Source organism: Microplitis demolitor, chromosome 4, assembly GCF_026212275.2.
Source record: "Microplitis demolitor isolate Queensland-Clemson2020A chromosome 4, iyMicDemo2.1a, whole genome shotgun sequence".
Classification (NCBI taxonomy): Eukaryota; Metazoa; Arthropoda; class Insecta; order Hymenoptera; family Braconidae; genus Microplitis; species Microplitis demolitor.
This window is the reverse complement of record NC_068548.1, coordinates 17,802,834-17,821,747: the sequence shown is the minus strand read 5'-3', so window position 1 is coordinate 17,821,747 and position 18,914 is coordinate 17,802,834. Positions and strand designations below refer to the sequence as shown.

The 18,914-nt window shown below is 29.3% G+C and overlaps 1 protein-coding gene and 1 non-coding gene across 4 annotated transcripts in view; one reads left to right on the top strand and one right to left on the bottom strand.

Moving 5' to 3' along the window:
- LOC103579754 (fasciclin-2) overlaps nt 1-18,914 on the top strand; it is a 67,471-nt gene that overhangs the window by 6,950 nt on the left and 41,607 nt on the right. The gene's annotated exons all lie outside the window — the stretch shown is intronic.
- Trnam-cau (transfer RNA methionine (anticodon CAU)) lies at nt 9,058-9,129 on the bottom strand. The gene has a single exon. It is a non-coding gene; the product is annotated as a tRNA-Met (tRNA).

Below are 18,914 nucleotides of genomic sequence, written 5' to 3'. Positions count from 1 at the left end.
TTTTTTAGTATAAATGTAACGAAATTTCGTTAACTGAAACTTTTCACAGTTACTTGGTTTTTTTGGAAGCATAGTAAATAAAAAAATTGACAAATTTTTGAACTGTTATTTAACAAAGTAGATTTTTGATAAAAATTAATAAGTTTATGTATTTATGTACACAAAAAAAAAGGATTTCTTGGCGCAAAAAATTTCTTCTTGCCCCAAGAAAATTTTTACTTGCCTTAAGAAATTTTGTGCATTTCGAAATGAAAACAAAAATTTTCTTGGGGCGAGTCAAAATTGAGGCGGGAAAAAATTTGTTCAAAAAATTTTTTCAAGTCCTAAAACAATTTTTGTGTTCATTTGATAATGCGTAATTTTTCTGGCGTCAAAAAATCTTTTTATTTTTCTTTATACTGAAAAGAGTCAAATTTAATATTTTTTAAAACTATTTTTCACAAAAATTTTCTAATATATTTTTTTGCACATGACTAAAAAAACAGACAACTGTAAAAGTAAATAAGAACCAATACTTCTGTGAAACACATTGTACAAAAATGTTTTTTTTTTTTATTAAAACAATTTTTCTTTTGAAATTACAAATGTAATAAGCAGTGGTTTTAAGGTCGAGGCGCCCGGATGTTTAACTTGCTTAAGCTTTTCACCTCTCGTTACACTAACACTGTATTCTGTAGTAGTCTCTAGTGTGACAATGCTTGAATCGTTTTCGTTTTAGTATAGAAAAAGTTACACTTGGCTAGTTTTAGTTCTTCGTGGTAACTTTTTTTTTCTCTTTTTACCCAACTCTTATGAAAGTTTTTCTATCTTTATTTTATTTATTTGTTACTCGTGGAAAAATGTACCCACCATTTCTCGCAGTCTTTTTAACAGTCATAACTTAAACATTCCGCTAGTCGTGACTCTGATCTGACCACGGGGTACTTCTTTGTCCCTTGAATAACTAAGCCACGAATTTTTATGAGTTCAACGAAGTCCATATACGTAAACTATATTTTTTTTTGCATTTATTTTATTTTATTTTTTTCTTGTTTATTAACTTGGTTTCTATTCCCATCAACTGACTTAACTTCTATGGTGGGCTTTAGTCATTAACTATAGTACTGTTTACACTCGTTGATTTTACTACATGTTTTTTTTCTCAACGCTTTAGCATACTTTTTTTTATTACAGTGGAGTCTCTCTAACTTTGACTGAGACGAATCCAAAATTCCAGGAATTAAAATTGTAGAAGTACCCCTTCTTTTTACTAGAAGGCGTGGCTTAAAAACAGTGAGTCAGTCGAAACGACCCACGATTTTTAAAATTTTGAAGGTTAGGTTTTTTCCAAAATTAATATGTCGATTTTATTGTTGTTAAGCTTCTTAAATAGAAAATCAATTTTTCCAGTGAAACTCATTTTCCATCACGTAATAAGTTTTTTTTTTATTGATTTTCACAATATTAAAGCTTATTTAACTTAAATGTTTATTTACGTACACAAATTTAGGGTTAGAATACTCAGTTTATGCGCAACGCCTATACGCAGAACCGCGCTTTACCTTTGCGCATGTACAGTTGAGTGATAGTGGGAGAACACTTCCCCTGCTGTCGGAGGAGAAATTAAGGGAAGAAAGTTACAGAACGAAAAAGTTATAGAGACTCTACTGTACCTCCAACAATAATTAGCTTTTACTTTTAAATTAAAAATACAATACTATTCACATTAGTTTATTATAAACATATTTTATTATTTAAATTCTCTTAACCAATACTTGTGGTCTAGTGGATAACTCTTGTCTTCGAACTCGAGGACTGACCAGGCTCAGGTTCGAATCCTACAGAGAGCAAATGAATTATTTTTCACAAGTTTACATAACGCATTGTCCTGTGAGATTCGTTCCATATAGCCGCCAGACTGACACCTGTCTGCAATCTTGCCCACTAAAAAACTGTGATTGCAAAAAATATGGAAAAAAAAGATAAGAACATAGCGAATAATGAGGTATGGAATAGAAAAAGAAAAGATGGTCAGGAAACAGTCCAAAAAAGTTTAAAGTAAGGTAAAAGCCCCTATACCCGCTCACTTTTCATTAGTGTGAGATTGAATCACTCAATATATATTAATAAATAACATGAAAAACCATATTTTTTTTTATAGTTATTTTTTATAGTTTTAAGTATTAGAATAAAATTTTAGTTTGGAGAATAATGTAGATAATTAATTATTATTAATTTTTTAAATAAGGTCCTTGAATGTACCCATAGTTGCTCACTAAAAGTTGTGATGTACCATTACTCGATCAACACATGGCCCTATAGTCGCTCAAAGACAATATCAATTAAAATATGATCAATTTATTAATTTGGAAAATAATTTTGAAATTCTAGTACTTTATTCTTTCATAATATAAAGTTTCATGAATTTTAAAAATATATTTAATAAAATATAGTTATAAGAATTCTTAAAAAATTTAACGTGACCTAAATTTAATCTAACGAATGAACGTTAAAGTAAAAAATACCCGACTGAGCGCGATTTTGAAAACAGTCATTCAATTTAAATTTATAATCCATTATAAAATAATTTGATACATCATATTTTAATATATTTAGATTCACAAATAATTATTTCTCAATAATAATATTTTTAATTGTAATTTTTTTTATAGAAATTATATAAAAAAGCCTTAAACAGTCAAAGTGAGCGACTAATGGTACTGAGCGGGTATAGGGGCTTTTACCGTAGTTCGTTAGATATATATGGAAAATAGGGACTTAAATTGCTTGCAATAAGCTAAAGACTGTGTAATATAAAAATATGTAAAATACAAAAAAAAAAACTATAGAAAACAGAAGTTATACAGTTAAGATCGCAACAAAATAATATAATAATTAAATTCGCTAACAATTTTCAGATTATTTATTATTTGTTGAAAAAAAAAAAAAAAAAAAAAAAAAAAATTAAATTTTTTTCTATTAAAGCTTTTAGCCTGAAATATAATCCGACATAATAATAAAATACCGTGATATTTAAAACCTATATACTTTATCATCGCCGAATGAAAATCACCGATAACAGTAATTTGACAGTGGATATATATAATGTATAAAATGCATATATAATCTAAAACTATACGTGTCTATCTTATCACTGTTGTTCGTTATCAAAGCACGTCAATAGTATCGTGATCTGTTGATCAATAGCTATGAGAATACTAGTGTTATACAAAGAGATAGGATTACTCGCTATTCTCACGTTCACTCGGTATTTACGCCAACGCATAACCGTGAATTACCTTTGCACATATGTGCATTCATAGATGTATTGTAGCTTACTGGCATGATTTTAAACTACTCCTTGTACATGTGTGCATATATATGTCTATATATATAATCTGGTATTTTCCAAGGTAGGCGTGAACATATAAAATATTACCTGGGAATATACACTGATGACATGTCATCCAGACTCATATGTCACTTGTTTTTATTCCATTTATTTATTTATTTTTTTCTACGTTAATATAACTATGCAAATGTTCTAGTCATAATTTACTACCGTACTTTGTTATGCATTCGCTTCTCTACGAGTTGAAAATATTCAATGCATAATCTAAATAACCGGGTGGTAAATTTTTGTTCCCTTTTTATCGTAATAGATCACAGTCTGTCAGAGTTAATGACGTCACTTGATGCTTGACACTAACTAGATATTCTTTCTCTTTCTCTCTTTCTTTCTTACTTTCTTCCTCTTTTTTTCTCTCATTACTTATTATTACACAGTGTTGTGTCTTTAACTGTTGCTCTCAAGGCAAATTAAACCCACGCCCACCCACAGAAAACGTCGAAGGGTCCGTGAACACTTGAATTACTAAAATAACACCCGTTTGTTTCACTATATAATTCTACAACAACTCCCTGTCTCACTTGTATTAATCATGGAATCTCAAGAGCAGTCTCGAGGAATCATTCAATCTGGCCTGCATCATCTCATCTTTTACAAGTATCTCTCGTTATATTAAAACTTTATATATCTTTTGATGTCTGTTAAACCCGTGTGTATTTTTCGTTTGCATTTGGAAATAATATTTCATTATTTTATTGCTAATTGACTTAAACTCCTGTATAAATAAATGAATAATTAATTAATATTCACTGGGAGTTCCAATAATTATTCGTTGAAAAATCCCTTTGTCTTGTTACCCAAAGATTCAAATAACCGGCATATGGGAATTGAAAAAGAAAAAGAAAGAAACCACCATATTTTGATTAAACAAAACTAGCAATATTGAGGTTGAAAATAAAATAATAAGAACCGAGACAACACGTCAAGCCAAGTTTGGATGAGAAAAAGAAACTAAGGATAACCAACAGACGATTTCGTGATGGTTTTACGTGGAACCTGTTCAGTATCCAAAAAGGGTACCTGTATATCCGCTTGATATTGCCTGTGCTGCCCTCAAACTCTTTTACTTTTTTACCTTTTATTTAGTTGTCTTTATCCTTATAACCTCTTTTATTTTTCATCTTTGTCCTTTTCATTGTCTCGTTTAGTCTTTTTCGCTGTCGCTATCACAGTTGTCGTTGTGCACCTGTATTATACATGCACACCAACTCATCAAAACTAAAACAGACAAAAGGGGCCACTTGTTCGGCTTTTTAAGACCTACCACCACCGCATGTTCTATATCCGAAACGAAACAGATAATCAACCGTAGTCGGATTATATTTCTGGGTGTTCTTCAATATAATATGTTTTTTTTTTTTTTAATACTCAAAATATATTCCTGCGTTATAATATATCCCTCATATAATTCTTACCCTCTATTTTTGTACAATTATTTAAAGTTTTCGGTAGGTAAAATGAATAATTAATTGTTTTTTTTTTTTTTTTACTCAGTATAGTACAATAAACAAGCTCACTGAATTGAGACTCGTTTATTGAATATCCCAATGGGTTTTATGGTTGACTAGTTTTCGTAGTTGAGTTTACAACTGGAAACCTTTACTACCTTCTGGTGGGCATTGGAAGATATTCCTCGGACCGTTGACGCCTTACCCTTTACATTACATATACCTTTTTTTTTTTTTTTTGTGTTTCTTTCATCTCTTTCATTCTAACAGGGCACATAGCACTCTGGCGATTTCACGAGTGTGACGTCATTAGTTTTATGTGCAAGTGTAGTAGAAAGGGAGCATGTTGTAAGTCAGGGACAAGCCCCCTTGGTTTCTCGTGATCGTTAAGCCGCGAGGTCAGGCGTATCTTTCTCCTTTTATCCCTTGGGCTGCTCTACACCCAATACTCACTTCCGTTAGGTTCGTTTTCGCGCGAATTGGATTAGAACAACCTTATACTATACCTTCAGCTTTTATACTTTTCTTTTTATTTCCGAAAGATTCTTGTAGTAGTAAGAGTAACAACTCGTGTCTCAAGTTAAGGGGATATAATTTGTGATGAGGTAGCTGTAAAAGAGTACTACGTGAAGTTACCAGACCCACTAACTTTGTCAGAATTTTTTTTTTTTTTTTATACGTTTTATTTTGTACTTGATATTGTATTAAAAGTAAAGAGTATCTATGTTCTGTTCTGTTCTCTTCTGTAATATACGTAATACGCTACACTAGAACTAGAGAAATTCATTCAACCGTGAGCTCGTTAAAAAGTTCATGGCACTATTGATTTACAGTTACTTCAGACAGTTATTTCAACTGATTTATTTATTATTATGTAGATTTTTTTTTATTACAATAATATTGTGAAGATTTTAAAAAAAATTTTTAATTATTTGGTTTGTGAATGTTTATTTACTACGGTTTTACATTTATTTTACGGGGTTTTGATTACGTTAAACTATATATAAGGTTGTAAGTTTCTCAAGTTTATATTAAGTGAAATAATAACTGAAACTCGCGAGCAAGCACGCGAGCAATGGAATATATATGGTTAAATTATAATTATAATTTTATAATAATAATAATAATAATAACGAAATACTCGAAAATGAATATTCTCGTGAGCGGAATTCCGCCTGATATTTGCGTCGTTTCAGAGCCATTAATTAATTAATATATTAAAAATTGCAGTATTAAAAAATATCAATAAATCATTAATTATAATTACAATATAAATACATATAAATAAGATGACCTGAGAAAAAATGTTTTGATAAAATTTTTTAAGACTTTTGAATGAAACTTTGTAGATTTTCATTTAATTTTATAAAATTTTACAAAACTTCGTTATTTTTTATAAAACAAAAAATTTTCTAAAATTTCACCAAGCCATTTTCTGTATAAAATTTTATAAAAAAAATTTTTCCCGGGTATAATAAACTTTACAGCCTGGTTGTAATAATTTTATTATTAAAAGCCTAATGAAATGAAAATTATAAATTGCTATCAAATTATTAATATGATGACTTGAGTAAATATTAACCGAGATATATGATACTGTGTTATAAAATACGTGTCTGATATACATATATGATAAGAAAATTCTTTTATTATTTACAGCTATGATTAATTCAAAATGTAAATAAATTATTAAATATTTTCACTAATTATGAGTAAATATTTTTTTTTATTATTTAATTTAAATGAATCATTTAAAATGAATTTATTTATTAATTTACTCGGTAATATTTCTCAATTATATTTAATGGCATTTAACTTTTCCACTAAAATAACGGGTTAATAAATGAAATTTAAAATAATTTATTCACAAAGATAACGTATTCAATAATTTAAACCAGAAAAAAAGAAATAATATCTAGATAGTAAATATTTTTTTGCTAATGTCATTAAATATTTGTCAACTAATTTACAACACACGTAATACAAGGATAATATACACAAGTGATAAATATTGAATCATTTAACGTGTACACATTGAAATAATATGTGTCATGATAATAGATAAATCAAATTGTCTATATATTATTATAAATATCTTGACAAACTGACAACTCTCATAATACTTCTAGTTATATATCAATAATAACCTAGTCAAATTAATTTATAATGTTATATATAATAGTCATCGGTTGAATTTACACAGAAATGTCTGTCTCATTTACTGTCTGTTTTCAATGAGCGTTAACGGATGTGAAAATTGCGGCACACCGCACATAGTCACGATAGTTATATATATATATATATACATTTATATAGCTCTCGAGTTTGCATTTTGAAATGTCTATCTTTGTTTAACAAGTAGAAAAGGTACTACATCTTGTTAATGTATGTATGTATCTATGTAATGGTATGTGTGTATGTACATTCATTCATCTATCTCTCTATCAATATATATATTTAGGTTTAACGCGTGTCCAATTCGAAGCTACGGATTCCGCGGTTTAAGCCGATTAATGATTATCAAACTAGCCGACAATTTACGGGAGATTTGTAATTATCGAATTTTGTCCCAACTTGTTCTATTCGTGAGTATTTGAGGATTTAAATCAAACAAATTAGTATATATTTCTTGTTGATATATTTCATATCGTTTAGCCATCAAATTAATTTCCGACTTAATTAATTGATTTTTTTTTATTCTTAAATCAATTTCATTCTTATTAATTGATCGTAAGTGCTGACTATTCGTCTTTTCGATTATTCTTTGAGAACCTCAATGGGATTTAAACAGTAAGAATAAATAAACAGTTGTTTTTCTTCTTACTCCAGCTTAATTGCTGTTTTATTTTCTTATCGGGTTTTATTTAATTTAAAAATTTTTTTTCTTTAATTTAATTAATTTTATTTAAAATTGAATGCAAAGTTTTTTGCTTATTTATTTTGAATAATTTTTAAAATTATTATAAAAAATAATTCTAACGAGTGAAATAAATATTTTTCATTGATTTCGTGGAATGTAAATAAAGTATAATAGACAATGAAGAGGATGTTTATGTCGGCACGCGACAGTTTCCGGCTGTTGCTGAGTGATCACAAACGGATGAGTATTGATAGTCATCCATGAGAAGAATCGAGAGATGTACCATAATAGACATTCAAGGGTTCTGGTGAGAATATGCATTTGCAGAAGGAAGAAGACGAGAGGAAGAAAAAGAATAAGAAGATAAAAAAAAAGATAATAAAGAATAAGCAGAACGATGGAGCAGGTGAAAGAGAAGGATATTTATTTATTCGTTTCTCAAGACATCTCGTGAGTCGTCTGCTTGTCTGGCTTTTCTCGCTGCTCTCGCCAAGAGATGAAATGCACGCCAGCAAATTCGAACCATTTTACATTTTTTTTTATTTCTGTCCTTTGCTATTTTATTTTATACTTTCTTGTTCTATTTTTCTTTCTGAAACTCGCAACTTGAAAAAGTGGCGTAACATCCGGGACCCTGGAAAGTCGTAAGGATGCGAAATGGCGACGGGAAAATCCGTGAAAAATTGCCAAGTTGGCGTTATTCCGCTTGAGTACGAGAAAAATCCCAATGCTGAACGATTTATATGCTTGAAGGGAGAAGAAGGTCGATTTTAAATGGGCTCAAAAGAAAATACTCAGATAAAATAAATAGAAAAGACGATTATCTATTGATAAAAATACATCAATCGATATTTTATTCTCTTTTAATAAAAAAATTGCAAAAAGCATAATACAGATAAAATATATAGAAATATATAAAGTAGAAAAATCATTTTAATAAGCCCCCATAAAATCTGCTTTGCAGACAGAAAAAAAGTAAATAATAACGATAATAATACGATAATAGAATAAAAATCATGAGCATTCGTCTGGAAAGTTGATCTACTTAGATGAAATCTTATACAAATTATCTTATCGTTACTGTTTGAAGTATAGTTATGACTATATTTTAAATTAATATTCAAATTAAAAAAAAGGTTTGCAAAGAGTATGAACCTTTTTTTTTTACTAGGATGAAAGCAATCATGGAACAAATTACATTAAAGATTCAAGTCTTACTGTTACAATCGCTAAATAATTTAGTAAATGAAAATTTTTAATTATCAAGCGGATTGAAATTTCCTATCTATAACAATATTACGTCAAGTAATTTATGGTTAAAGAATTTAATATATACTACTTGAAAAAAAAAAAAAAATAGTTAGCAGAGCGTGGTTTCGATCCACGGACCTCTGGGTTATGGGCCCAGCACGCTTCCACTGCGCCACTCTGCTCTTGTTATCTTGCAATATTTCTTTGCCAGCATTGTTTCGCATTTATAAATATCTTTGTTACAGCAATTTTTAAAATTATAAAAGATATCTTGATAGCTTTTTCATAAAGCCGTTGACTTGGCAACACTTTGTGAAGGTAATTAATCATGTAACTGATGTCCCTGACGAGACTTTTTCCACATATATTTTATAACCCCCTCTCTATAGGGCTTTGGAGAAAAAGAGAAAGTGTAGATGAGCCGCAGGACGAATCCATAATTAATGATGGTCCACAGACGCGATCGATTCAAATGATTTATTTATATTCCAGCCACAAATATTTACTTGCCGAGAGGGTTAGTTATATATTGTAAAGGGGTTGATAGTGGATAAAAATAAAGATAAACACAAAGTGAGCGAGTGAATGAGTAAGTGAAAATGATAATGTATGAAAAATAAAAAAAAATAAATAAATAAAAGAGACGACAATAAAGCTGGAAAGGATGACTTATTATAATTAATAGCTGCCGTCATCTGAAGTCAAAAGTTCGCCAGTCATTTTGCTGAATGGACTGTAATTCAGGTGGGGCCAGTTTCCATGAATAGGTCCTTAATTCGGGTGCCTCCGTGATGCATAGCACCCTCTACATCTACTCTGAATTTATCTTCTGAAAATGTTCCACACATACATACACACGCTGTACCATCGCTTGCGTATCTAAATCGAACGATCAAGTCATCGTATGTGTAGAGTTCACGAACTTCCTTGTATACATAACATGAGAAAGCAGTTGATGTAGATTTTATTTATATTTACCCTCGGTAAAACTCACGAGCTTTTAATTCTCCCTGCTTATAAAAATTTCCGGTCGACACGTGTCGCTAAATTATGTTATAATTACTCAGCAATTTAAATATTTTTATCTTTGTATCGCGAGGCTTAAAATTCTTTAACATACATACGTCAACAAAGTATTTAAATTTTTTTATAAATTTTTGTTTTTAAATAAAAATACACAAAATCAATCTTGATAAAAACTAAAGTGAAGTGAAGTACATTAGAAGTTCCCTGTTATTTTTTATTATTTAATAAATATTAAAATATTAATGGTTATTTTGACTTCCTAATTTTATAAAATGAATGATGGATTAGTGTCCAACTCAATTCGTCATTTTATTTGTCCCTATTTTATCATGATGAAGCTTAATGTCACTGATGTGTATGTCTACAAGGGTTGATTTTGATAGATTATATGGTTGGTAATAATGATAAATTTTAAGTTACATCATTTGTTTAAAACATTTTTCATGCTTAAACATTATTATATACTTGGAATAATGATATAACAAGTATTATTAAATAACCACCGAGATTATTTGAAATAATAATGTTGGCCAGTTATTATCTTATGAAGAAGCTTTCCATCTTGATTACCGTTTACGTTATATTTCCTTGGTGTTTATCGCGTATAAAAGTTTAAAACCAAATGCCACACCTCGTTTAAAGACTTTGGTTGGGTATCCTATGGTCCGAGAAATAGTTTCGTTACTTCAATGAATAATCGGGGAAAGTTTGAAAGTTAATTGCACTTCTGTATTATATTGCTTCTTCTATATTTATACTCTTGGGTTTTAGATTATCGCCTGGATATGTATAGCGAAAGCGTGCGAATTGCCTTGATACTAAACCGGGAATTTATCATTTTTTTAGTTTTTCATATAGTTCTATTTTTATTTTTTAACCTTATTAATTTTCAAGATAAGTAGACCTATTCATTAGCTATCTTTTATTTTTGATTTCTAAATGCTTTTAAAGAATATCGCCTCTTTATATCTTGTTTTTCATTTTATACTTTATATTTACTTATATATTTTTTTATGACGTTTCCAATAATAAAATGCATATTTATAGACCGAAAAAAAGAATTTCTTGGGGCAAGAAATATTTTGTATTATGAATTGAAGAAAAAAATTTTTCGCGCCAAAAAATCCTTTTTTTCTGTGTAGTATTTTATTGAGAAATTTTTTTTTGTCGATGTCAATAACAAATTTTTTCTTGTATGATTGATTTCTAAGGCTTCATTGGAACGTACCATCTATTCGCACCCTATCGTTTTTCATCCCTTGTAAGTCTTCATCATGACTCAACAATAGTGTTCATTTTCGACTGTGAAACCTTTATATGTAAATTGTATCTAAGAAAAGAACTTTTATCACATGTTGGAAATCTTTCATAGTTATATACAGTGTAAAATAATGGATATACTTAAGAATAAATTCCAACACTCGAAACATTTGTATCAGTAACAGTAATACAGTAGGAAAGTAATTTACAGAAGAATGACATTATGCAAACGATCAAATAGTAAATGTCAAGAGAGTAAAACGGGAAGCACGTTTCTCATCGTTTAGTCAGTCGCCCACAGATTCTACCAAGTAAAGAAGATGAGAGAACTACTGTACCGTGTATATATACATATATATGTATAAAGTGCATCAGAGTGTACAAGTCTCACTTCTATCTTACTAATGAGCAAATCAGAGATTTTCTCTAGTTCAACACCAACATCATCTCTCAGTTCTCCAACTCCTTCTTAAACAGTTTCTGTTTCTACTATTTCAACTATGTTCGCTTCCTCTTTCTACTCTTTTTCTCTCTCTATCTCTTTCATTTCAATTTACACGTTTATTGAATCAAGAAAATTGAGTCTTGTGGCCGAGACAACTTCAATCTGCAATTTATCTAATGAATTTATTTGACACGATTTAACTTTTGTGATGAATAATGCAACTGTGATAAAATTTCATAAATCTATGTAAGGTGAAAGATCTAATACTTGATTACAGGGACTAGTACCAATCATTTCATGTATTTGTGTATCTATAAATAATCCCTGATCGGGTATTAGGTCTTTATTTTACGTTCAAAAAAAAAAATATTTAAATATTTACAAATTTATTATTATATTTCCATAAATATTTAAATATTATTGTTATTGTTATTGTCATTATTTCTACATCAAGGAAAAGTCAAATTGAACTTTTTTTTCCAGATACTTATTCTATTATATTTTTAGTATAAAAAAAAATATCTACTCGCTTTTAATACTTACGGTCATTAATCATCTGAGACGGTAGTGGATATCACCAAATTATCCACCCTTAAATAAACCTACTCATGATGCCGTTCGATTCTCGTAAGTGTATACATTATTTCCCCTCTTATATACTATGAGAATATGTATGTTATACATATATTCATATTTAACTATTTTTTTTTTCTTCATAGTACTTTGTTCGTGATAGTTATACGGGAACTTGTCTCTAAGTACTTCCGTAGAGAGATTGAGAATACGGAAGAGGGCCAAAGATATTCCCCTGTGCACACTTTACAACCAACAAAGTAGTACACTAACGATTTGGTGGTTGATATAATTTATCAGAGTTGTGAGTTTGAAGGATAAAGGAGCCTCGGTTAGTTGCTTAGTTGGTACTTCTCTTCTCGTGTATGTACTCTATTACTATACCACACTACGACGATTAATGTAAGACTGACGAGTTCGTTATAACTAAATATGGTTATATATAACACAGTTTCATATCACAGATTATATTTCACTCAAGTCAAAGGATCAAAAGCAAATCTGACTTCTAATTAACACTATTGATTAACTTACGCAATTTAAAAAAAAATCCGCTTGAAGTATTTAAAATTTATGAGTTGATTTTCTTTATCATTATATATACATAAAATTTTTTTTAAATAATATAGAGACAGGAGAGGCAAGATGACCTCTTCTTAAAAGATGAACTTTCTAAAAAAAAAATACAAAATAAAGTTCAGAAAAAATTATTTTTTACCTTGGATATTTTTGATGTACACCAAAATGTAAATAACTTAATTTTCTATTACAAATTCAAATTTAATAACTACAAAAAAATTTGGTAATGTTCTAGGAGTGGGGCTCCACCTATTTTTGGCCATAAATATGTTTTTATTAGGAATTTTTTAATTTTTTTTTAAGTTCCACTATTCGACTGATTGATGATGACTAAAAAATTTCAAAGAAAAAAAAATATATTAATTTTGTCTGTTTGAAAATTTAAAAAACAAAAAAAAATGATTTTTTTACATTAATTAGTTTCTAAAATTTTTCCAAAGAAAATTTTTAAAAGAGATAAAAATCGAGAAAAACTGTTGAAAAAAATTTAGAAACCACAATTAATGTAAAAAAAATTATTTTTTTTTTTATTTTTTAAATTTTCAAACAGCCAGAACTAATAGACATAAGGTTTCTTTGAAAATTTTTTCATCATCAATCCGCCGAGGAGTCGAACAATTTAAAAAAAAAATAGATGGAAAAATGTCAAACAGAAGGCATTTTATAGTCAAAAGTAGGTGGATCCCCACTTCTAGACCATTACCAAAAATTTGTAGGTTCAATTTTAAATTTAGAAATTAATTTAAAAAAATATTATGTGACCCAATTTGCCTCATTTTATTTATTCGGTCCTTTTGGCTGTAAATTAAATATTCAATAATAAAAATAAAAAAAAATGAAATAAAATTATTTATTAAAATATTGATAAAATAATTTTAGATGGATATTTTATAGTAATGATCAAGTTATCGCATTCATCAAACCTTAGAATATTAAAGTAGTATTCACAAATATTGTCGCTGCATAAATATGTAAATTATTCAAGAGGGTTGTGGGTCACTTCACAATGGGGTTGACGATCTAAATTAAGGGCACGAGCGACCGCGACCCTACGTATATATATATTAGTATACATCACGCGACGCTTTGAGGTTATTAGAGAACAATGAAATAAAAAGCGTTGTCAAAGATAAAAAAAAAATTATCAAAGCTTTTAAAAAAGATATGAAAAGTTTTTTTTTATTTAAAAAAATCCTACACTAGGCGTTTCTCAAAAAATTCATAACAGCGGAAATAACTGTCAGATTAGCTGTACATTTTGTATAACGTAGTTCAAGTGTTGGGAACAAAAGCCACGAGGTGTAACGTGAATCCAAGAAAATGTCTCGCAATATACCGACACCTTGGGACTTCTACCCTGGTGACTAAAGATCTCGTATTCTCGTCCCTCGAGGCGCTTGCGTTGTTACGTATATATTGTGCCTTGTGCCCCAGAATTTAATGTACATATATATATATATATACAGATATAACTAAAATATAATGTGTGCCAGAGTATTTATTCGTTGATTACATATACACATACAACTCTGTACTGCGACATAAATACAACAATGCAGACTTAACTGGTAAAAGCACGCGATATGCCGTTTTGCTACTGCGAACGTGTACAACAAGCGTTTTATCGCAAGTGACTTGAGTACCGGTTTCTTCTTACCTTCATTCCATCATGTGACTCCATACTACTTCTGTCTTTCGTCTAACGACTTGTCTTTCCAACTACTTTCTGACATCGATCCACTCGTTAAAGTCGACAGTTCCATCATCGTTATAATTTTTAAAATATTCATGAATTTATTTATTTCATTAACTCACTAATTATCTAATTAATTAATTATATCCGGGTCATAATATCTAGCCTCATTGAACCTCAATCTAGCCTCAATAAACCCAAGTAAGCCTCAATCAAGCCTCACTTAGCTAAAAAAGCATTTTGAGCCTCAAATAATACTGATCGAATTTAAATTACATTTGATCGAACTCGTAAAATTATTATTATTATTATTATTATAGATCCATTGATTCGAGACTAGGTTCATTTGAGGCTAATCAAGGCTTATTGAGGATCTGTGAGCATCATTTGAGGCTCAAAATATTTTTTAGCTAAGTGAGGTTTGATTGAGGCTAAATTGAGGTTCAATGAGGCTAGATATTATAACCCAGGATGCATTACTATTCTACAGTCAAAAACTTGATTAATTGTTTACTTGATTAAATTTTAACAGTTAATTAATTAATAAAAGTATTTTTCATTAATTAATTGTTTAGGGGAATGCATTGCTCAATTTTTATCAATTCTTATTATTATTATTATTATTATTGCTTATTACGTAATGTCATTTAATGGAAACATAGACCACAAAGGCACTGTTAAATAATTTATCTAAGATAATTAAATCATTAAATCAATATTATAGGACGGACTGGTATCAATTGAAAACTAATTCTATCTAACCCCATGATACCAAGAGAGAATAGTCGCCTAATGAGGACTATTGAAACTGGCAATTACGAACCGAGTTAATCATCAAGTTGACCGTGGTCTAACAGCCTTCTCGTATTGCTCTTAATTGTCTATCCAACTTCTCTCACCTTTTTAACTCTATTTTTATTCGCTCTCAATTACTTTTAAGGGTTTTTCATACGAGAAAATTTTGATTTTTTTTTCTTTTATTTATTTTTTTTTTTCCCGAGATTCAGGTCATTAAAACTTTTTAGAATAAATTAAGTCTGTTGTCAAAACAAGACATGTCAAACCAAAAAAAAGACGTAGAAGCATGTGTGGAACACTAATGTAAATTACGCAATAGTTTATAATATTTTTTCCGTGTGAATGTTGAAAAAGTAATTTCTCAAGTTAAAATTTTCTAGAAAAATATTAAATTGCTTCTACGTCTTATTCAACTTTCGTAATTTATTTATTTATTTTTTATTAAATTTTTCGACTGTAGACTTGAATTTGTTTGGATCAATTATCTGATTCCAAGAAAGTTTTACGTAAAAAAAAAATTTCAACAAAGATGTTTGATTTTATCTTAATCTTGTTGAAGTAATTTGTCGCAGCAGGTGACGGCCGGGAAAAAAGGAAACCCATCGGGTCACAGTTGTCGTGATCATGCCTAAATTAGACTTAGGTTTTTGAGGTTCACTCTATAATACATTTAGAATCTATGGCAAGGGCGTACAAGGTCTAAAGGTCTATTACCGAAGTTAAAAAGAAAATTTAACGGAACGAAAACGCCTATTTGTTCACGATTATCGTCTTAAATCAAGAGTATCTTGAGGGACATCTGTCGATCAGTCTGGACTCTTAGCAAATAATGAAAAAAGGACAAAAGGTCCTGGGGATATTAAATAACAACCACCTACAAGATCTTACGTAACAAAGATAAAAAAAGAAAATCGCGTTCGATTATTGACGTACAACTTTTATGGAGGTTTTAAATTACTTAAATTTAGGGTTTTTTTTTGTCGAAGCGAAAAAAAAGTTGTTACAGTAATTTATTAGTACCTAAGGGAATACTTGTCGCGCATATTTTTATAATTTTTGTATTTTTTTTTTTTTTTCTTTCATTCGTAAATTTTGTCGTTGGCCCTTCCCCTATTTATTCAGTCTTTTTATAGTATACTTGCATAGCGATGATTCCCTTGAGATCTGACTACTACCTTCCGTAGCGTGTGCGTTTGGAATTATATCCTTTGAATCTACAATTACTGGAAAATGAGAGGAGAGGATAAAAGAGAGGACACGAGAAGAGGGTATTTGACGAAAATTCCTGGCACGTATTCACAGGGAAAGTTTACCCGTGGAATACTAAAATCACGCGTCGCCCAAATAGGATCAATACTGACACCAACTTTAAAGATGAGTGAAAGTCTGTTGGCGTGTTAAAACTCACTATCTATTTTTATTTTCATCAATAATCAACAAAACACTTGTTACTATTTAAAATTATTTTATCCCCATAGAAAGCACATGCATATTTAATAATCCTGAACAATAGCTTATCAGAAGCTAAATTTATTATAAATAAAACAATATTTTTTTTTAAATCTTATTATCGATAAATTTAGTATATATGGATTATATTCGAATGAATTTATAATTGGTTTTCAATAAACATTTTTTTTTATTTTAAAATATTTTATCCAATCATTTAAATTTTAAAATAAAATCTCAGTTTAGGATTTATTGAACAGTGCCGCTTGTTATTTATTCAAATAATTTTAAAATGAATGACGAAATATTTTCTCGTCAAAAATTTTAATGTTTGTGACGCTAGACTATAAATTACAGTGAAATACTACACTGTAAAAAGAGCGGTGTTAAAAATGGACTCAATTTAACATCACGCGTGTTAAAATGAAATAACACCGGTGTGGGCGATGTTAAATCGGTGTAAAAAAAATTCCACTCATAGAAGTTATAAAAAAAAATGTAATACATAAAAAAAATATATAAATTCAATGAATATTATCTGAAGGAAATTTTAATTTTGCTATGTAAGGGAGTGAGGGGCAAAATCGGGTACTGAGAAAATACCAAGTTTTCGAGGATTCAAAATCTTTTTTTTTTTTTAATGATATTTGAAGTAAATAGAAAAAATTTTCAATTACCGTTAAAAAAAAAAATTTCATTTTTGCGGGCAAAATGGGGTACCCCCTAAAAAATGTAAAAAAAAAAATAAAGAAAGTTCTAGATTTTAAATGAATTTGACTAAATTGATTTTTTTTGTAAGCAATTGACATGAAGAAAAATTATCGTTTACATGATTATTGAATAAAAAATAAGAAAACCAAATTTTTAATAGTTTTTAGCATAAAATAAAAGCCATTAACATTTTTCGACTAACACTCAATTTTTGAAAAAGTTTAACAAAAAGAAAATGGTAAATAATGCTCAGTTATATTTGCAAAAGTGATTTTGAAATGTTTAAAAAAACATTTAAAAAATAAAATTTTCTCTAGATAAAATTTAGGAGGTACCCTCTTCTGCCCCCCCCCCTACTTATTTAAATAATTATTTATATTCTACGTAATTTATTTAAAAATTACACAATTTTACGCTCACCATTTCAATCACCAATTCGATTAATTAATAAAGATACTGTTTAACTGTAGTGACTGAGTAAGTAAAAATATTCACAAAGTTAAATATTTTCAACACCGGTAAAAAATATTTACACCGGTGGCGGTGTTATTTTAACACCTACACCGTCTAGACTTGCCCCGGTTTTTTTACAACGTAATAGTGCCTCTATTTAGATTAAATAAAGGAATTTTTTTAAAATGTACATATTTTTTTTTTTATATAAATGACTGTTGAGTGTAATAATTATCAACAGCGAGCAAACATGAATGGTATGATCGAAATTAGCGAGACACGTGTATAAATTTAATAGACGGAAGGAAGGTCGTATGAATATAATCGCACTGTATGTACAGATGTTAATTCCTCCAGACTTTTTTTATATTTTTTTATATCCGTGTTCGTTACTGTTGTATTTTCTATGAACATATTAGTGGCGCAATAGCCCGCGGCCTCAGTCGTGGTAAAAATAACAAACTTCTGGCTTTAGTTATATTAAATATGCTTCTGCTAGCTTGATCTTGACTCTTTTTTATTTTTACTTTTCATTATCTTTTTTTTAAATCTCACAGTGTATACGTGTGCTCGAGTAGCTGACGACGCAGTACTTGCTGTAACGTCTTTTCCCTCATGATAAAATCTCTTCATGATCAATCTCATTGGACTAGAGTCCCATCTTGTTGGAGCATCAATGTCGTGAGTGACACGTAGATCGAACTGACAGATTGCTGATAAAATTAACTCGCCTTTTGACAGCTTGACGTTTATTTTATTTGTCAATTTACTCACGTATACACGGTACAATATTTTTTTCATGTTTAAATTATTCTTTAAAGAAAAAAACAAATAGTATTATATTATTCAATCCGTTACTCACTTATTGAAATAACCAAACGTGTTTTTAAATTCTAAATTTAACGTAAATATTTCCAATTGGAAATAAAACCCGGAACTTCAATACGTTTAGAAAAAAATTTCCAGCTTCAATTTTTTTT